Here is a 5,747-nt window from a genome sequence, read left to right as displayed (position 1 = left end):
GACGAGACGGGGCAACCACTCAAATAAATGTCATGGCGAGTTTGAGAAGTTATTGTATGTGATTCAGCAAAGAGAAGGGGTATCATGCTCCTTTGCAATAAATGCCCAAAACAGAGCAGTTGTCATACAATCATATACAATAGCTGTGAATGATATATAGAGAAAACCCAGTCATTCTAAATTTTGATCGGTCCAAATTGACTAGTTAATTTTTTGAGATCGCAATCGTGGGGGATCAAGAGTGAGTTCAGCAGACATAATAGGTGAGGATACCCACTCCTTGTGAGAAAATTAGAAGCATACCCAGTTGTTATTCGACCAAAGCAGCTCCCAACACTAACGATTCCCACATAAAGGCCCACCTTTTCGTTTCTTGCAGCACTTCCGATCTGAGCAAAGTTATTATGATAGCACCCACACTACCTCCACCGCTTACAACCACAAAATCGCCAAACCACCAGTTAACCATTGCTGTGTCACATGAAATTATATTCAAATCGCCTCAACTGAATTTGTAGTACAGGATAAAAACCAAGTAAAAGAACACCTTTTCTTGCCTCCTGAAGTCCATACTGCTCTGCATGATATTTGTCATCACCATCAAGTTGTTCAACTTCAACATACTTATCAAATGAAGCATAGACATCTCGGCAGCCTTTAACATCAAGCTGTAGATCATAGAATGATTCTTTCCCTGTAGATTTATAATCCACATTTATGCATTCAATGTATTTCATATGATGTCCTTCAAAAAGATGCTTCATTGTATCCTTAATAGCTGTGCTCTTCATCTTATCTTCTAACTTCTCGCAGAGTACTTGGTTTAGCTCCTGCACATCATGTTGCATGAAAGAATCATATGTGTCCCATCTGAATGATTTGGTCGAGTCTTTTGTTGAAATGCTGGTGTCACTGTGCTGGAATTTATAAAACAAGTTCTGTAGAGCCAATGAAATACTTTTTGAGGGTATATCATTTTCAGTTGTGGGCATATGATAGACAGCATTTCTGAAGTAAGGAATATGATACAATGTCTGAAGCAAAGAATTCATGTAGCGTGTCGCCCCTTGATTCTTCAGCTCGACAAAACCCATCTTCGTTTTAGAATCATATACCCAATAATCAGGTACCCTTCGTGCTTTGGCTCCTGCTTCCGCAATCCAAGTATCGTCTATCAACTATCAGGTAAAGGCATGAATGATGGGTATCCCCACTCGCTCTCCCGGGCATTGAACGGGTGTTGTGTTCCTTTCTGGGCGGTGAACTTGTGATGAATCTGATTTAACAATAGCCAGACTGAAAAAGGCATATCTACTCCAACCTTAAAGTAATGTGGCGGAACTTGCCATATCTAAGTAAATGGATAAGTGGTCCAAGTGTTGGTCACTTTAATTTTTTATTAATTAAACAGTCGAGTGCCACATAAATTATCAACCCGGGAAAGTCTGATTATTCCAAAGGTGACTACGTACTGTATGTACTCAATTTTAATAGTATTAAAAACTGTAGTATAAACAGTTCATTCTCTATTAAACCCCTACTCTGTGTTACAGCAGTTATAGTCTATTGCAGGAATGGAATAAGAACAGATAATTAATTAAAGAAAACAAATCTGCAAAAGGAAGTGATGGCTGTCCTGTAACAAAGGATCAAGACCCTATCCCCAGAGTAAGGACATTCAGCACCTACCTCTATTATCCAGTTCGCCAATACACTCTGTAAATCCTAGTCACTGGTGAGGCACTCATATACAACATCAATCAGTTAAAAGGAAAACAGAGTCTCAACAAAAGTAAAATATCATTAGAAGCAGTACTTTTGAATAAGATATAAACAGAAATCACACACAACACACAACAGAAAGAAGATGGGTGAATCTTGTGATGAAGGTGGGCCCTGTCCTTCTCACAAGATTCCCCAGGACACGAAAGCTAAGATGAAATACTCAGAACAAAACTTTATTCATCTGTCAATATACCATATTACAAGAAAGATTCAGTCTCATCCTTTCACTACAATTCCTGTGTTATAGCTCATTCATCCTCTCTCCATACATCTCTATATTTCCTCTAATGTAGATGTCTCCTCTTTATAGAGGAGACATCTATTACAAAAGATTTTCATTATACATTCTAGTTCGACCCTTTGTACCAAAAATAGGGAAATCAGTTCCCGTTAACAGAATGCTATTACAGTAATGTGGATCATGATCGTTACGACCAATGTAGTAATCGATCGGATTCCTTTGCTGTTGCAGATTTGATACGCAAATCTCAACTGTCTCCTCGAGGTTCGCATGCTGTCCTTGCTGTTTCAGCTTCGAGGTTCGTGCTGTTCTTGCTGTTTCAGCTTCACGGTTCGTGCTGTTTCCACTGTTTCAGCAACTGCAAAATATGGTCCTACCAGATTTAGGCAGTTTCAACAATTGTTCAGCAACTTAGTCAACTTCAAGGATCAATTATAAAGATAGCATGATTATGTGTTGAATAATTAAACATATAGCAATGAGGAGAGTTACTGTATACCTTTGGAATGATTAAGTCAAAACACTAGCAAAGGCTTTCAACTAAGGGTTGAAGAGGGTAATATAATGACAAAATATAAGGTCAGAAATAGACGATATGGGATCCTAACATCCCCCCCAACTGAAAATGTTGCATGTCCACATGCAACATCTACTCTGAATCTGAGTCGAAATACTGGGATGAACAGTGTAAATTGCTTATGCAGTAACTGTAGAAGGTGTTGTCAACCATGTCTCTAAACCCATGGACACTTTGAAGTTTCTTCCATGCTGCCAACTCCTCCTGTTTGGTCATTTTAAATTGAGCCTTATATTGTTCTCCAGGAAGCCATAAGAGAGGGAAATGAAAGTGGTAACCAATCCATCATTCAACACACTGTCTAATGCATTTAACATAATCAGGTATGCGTGAGATTGCCGCCTGAAGATTGAGGGGATTGTAAGGATGATATTCCCATCTTTCTTTAGGACAGTGTTCCCAGAATAGATTATTTTCTTTTATAGCCAGAGCTCCTTTAGTTTTCACATAATGTTGGTAGTCTTCCAAGACTGTTGCTTGCAGTTTCCTGATATGATCGGTCATCCCTGGTTCTCGTAGAATTCGTTGATGTTCTGCAATGAAGATGGCTGCATTCTGCGGTTCAGAATGAATCCAGAGAAGACAGTTCTCCTCATTGTGTGCTGCAGACATAAAAGCATTCTGCCAAGTAAGCTGATTGGCCAAGAAGGAAATAAAGGCTCTTATTTGGATATCGCCACAAAGAGGAAGTAAACTAATCTTTCTATCTTCAGGCATAGCCTCATTGTGAAGATAGAGTTCACACAGCAAGTTCTGGTCACTGTTTGGTGCTTCTGCAAAAGTCTCAATAAATTGCTGTGGTGTAGAGACCTGGTGGGGTCTTCCATCCTTGATTGCTTTTAATTGGAGGAATGCTAAGCGTTCTCTCAAAAATACAGAATAGTTAAAAGAGGGCTTCCTTGTAGCGAGTAACTGCTGGACCAAGTCAAAGATGAGGGACAGTCTGGCTTTTAATTTCTTATTCTCCTTATGTTGTGCACGAGACTGTTCAAGCACTTCCCAATTTCTGTATGCATAGTTGAGCCATAATGACTTCTGTTGCTGAAATGCCTTTCCTTGTGAGAGCTCATATTCTGTCTTCCATGTGTCACTTAGTTCTTGAAAACTGGAAGTCTATGCGTGAGCATTGCTGACACAGGAAGGTTCAATCTGTGTATACATAGTTATAAAAGACTTTGGTACTGGTTTCTGTTCTGTAACAACTTGGGTAGGTCGGGGTGGTTCTGTTTCTTCCTCTAAAATTCTTGAAGACCCTGCTGGTTCTTGTGTAACAGCAGGGTGTTCCTTTTTGACTATAACAGGACTGGCTCCAGTCAACGGAACTGCAACTATCTTATATCCTGCTCGAGTATAGATATCACCACATTCACTGCACATGTATTCACTGTATTGATCCTTTTCTGCACTCTTTTCAGCTGCAGATGCTACCTGAGCTAACATGTACAGATTGAGTTCCTTTTTATAGGTTTCCCTAGCCATTGTTAACTCTTGCTGATAAGCCTTAATTTCTGATTTCAAAAACTCATTTTCTTCCTGCAGGGAGGCTAGAGTAACTGGGGCTTCTGTAGTTGCAGGTTCCAATGGAGGAGAGAATTGTTGTTCGGCATCAACTTCATCATTTGCGTCCACAACAGGTGGTTCTTGTGTATCACCTGTTGGGTCAGTGGCTGGTTCTTGTGTATCAGCCACATCTAGGTCATCTTGTTTTTGTTCTCCAACAGGTGGTTCTTGTGTGGCACCTGTTGGGTCAGTGGCTGGTTCTTGTGTAACAGCCACATACCCTATATCGTCTTGGGTGTCTACTTTAGATGTATCGACAGCTGGTTCTTGTGGAGCAGCTACCTCTGTTGAAAAAAATGATGTCACAAAATCGTGAACGCTCTGCATTTCGGCACCTGAGGGTGAGGAAGGTGAAGGTTCAGGGCTATGCGGGATACGGGGATTTAGAATGATAGGTGGGGCATTTGGGATAATGGCCTCAGTTGCTGCAGACGACCTTGTTCATTTCCGTGGTAGGGAATCAGGAGAAACAATAGTTTTTCTCTTACGAGCACTTTTCCTCGGGGTAGGGGAATTATCAGAAATGGTGGCTTCCTTAACTGAGGCCCTGGTTCTTCTTTTTAGTGGGGTTGCAGCTTTCTGTTGCTTTTTCCTCTTAAGGAAAGTGATGAGGGTATCGTCATCCGAATCATCGGTGGGGATATGGACTATGGGAGTGGATGGTTCGGCTTTATCAAGGGGTGGGGTCTGCTGCAGATTTTTAGTGCTCAATTGGGGTGTTTCTGCTGCTGGTTGCTGAGTTTCGGCAGCTTGCTGGGAGTTTTCCTCGGATTGCTGGGAATTTTCTTCATTTTGCTGAGGATTTTCCTCAGCTTGCTGAGGGGGGTTATTGAGGGGAGGTGGATTGTGCAGGGCAAAGCCTCTATTTATTAAGAGTTGGACCAAACGATGGTGCGTGAGGCAGAGGAGTTGGTGCCTTGCGTTCACGGTATAGTGTGCCATATTTTTTAGACAGCCAAGCAGATAATAGGGCATATTTATTAGACGACCATGCTGCAAATGATTTAATAAAACAAAGTCGTGTTGGTAGACTACCTGATAACGACCATCGCAGGTGAAATAATACTTAACAATTCTGCAACCTTTGGCCATGGTGGTGGTAGTGATCGAAGTGCAACACCCCTGCCTTTGGTTTCAACGTGCTCCCCTGGTAACAGGAAATCTTGCTGTGCATTGAGAATGAGGTGTTTCCTGCTGAACCAGCGAATACCATTGGTTGGAAGCCCCGAAACTTGTGCTATGTCCTCCTCTGTTACTGGAATTCGCACCCCTTGGATAGTGGAGTATCCTTCCCTCAAATTGCATGCAAATTCCAGAACCTGCTGTGAATCAAAATCCGGAAGTCTTCTGAAGTAATCCACCCATCCTGCTTGTAGAAAGATTTGGTATGCCTCCTGGTAGAGTTCCAGTAATGCCGTCGAGCCAGGTTCATGTCTAACAGCATCTCCTCCCATAGTTACTGGTTCAGACAAAATACAAAGTGCAGAGCCGAGTTGCCGAGGTCGAAACAGAGCAGAACGTTACAAATGAAATTATGACGTGATAAGGTACAGACGAGGTGGATTAGATACTACCGCGAGAAAT

The 5,747-nt window shown here is 41.5% G+C and overlaps 1 pseudogene; it reads right to left on the bottom strand.

Moving 5' to 3' along the window:
• Positions 1–476: 476 nt before the first annotated feature.
• Positions 477–5,468, bottom strand: LOC149138741 (ubiquitin C-terminal hydrolase 12 pseudogene; annotated as a pseudogene).
• Positions 5,469–5,747: the final 279 nt, after the last annotated feature.

The sequence above is a fragment of the Pinus tabuliformis genome, chromosome X (genome assembly GCF_031772625.1).
Source record: "Pinus tabuliformis cultivar Carrire ecotype Pingquan chromosome X, CPIR1, whole genome shotgun sequence".
In the NCBI taxonomy this organism is placed as follows: domain Eukaryota; kingdom Viridiplantae; phylum Streptophyta; class Pinopsida; order Pinales; family Pinaceae; genus Pinus; species Pinus tabuliformis.
Note: the sequence above shows the minus strand (reverse complement) of the source record. Positions and strands in the feature narration are given on the sequence as shown.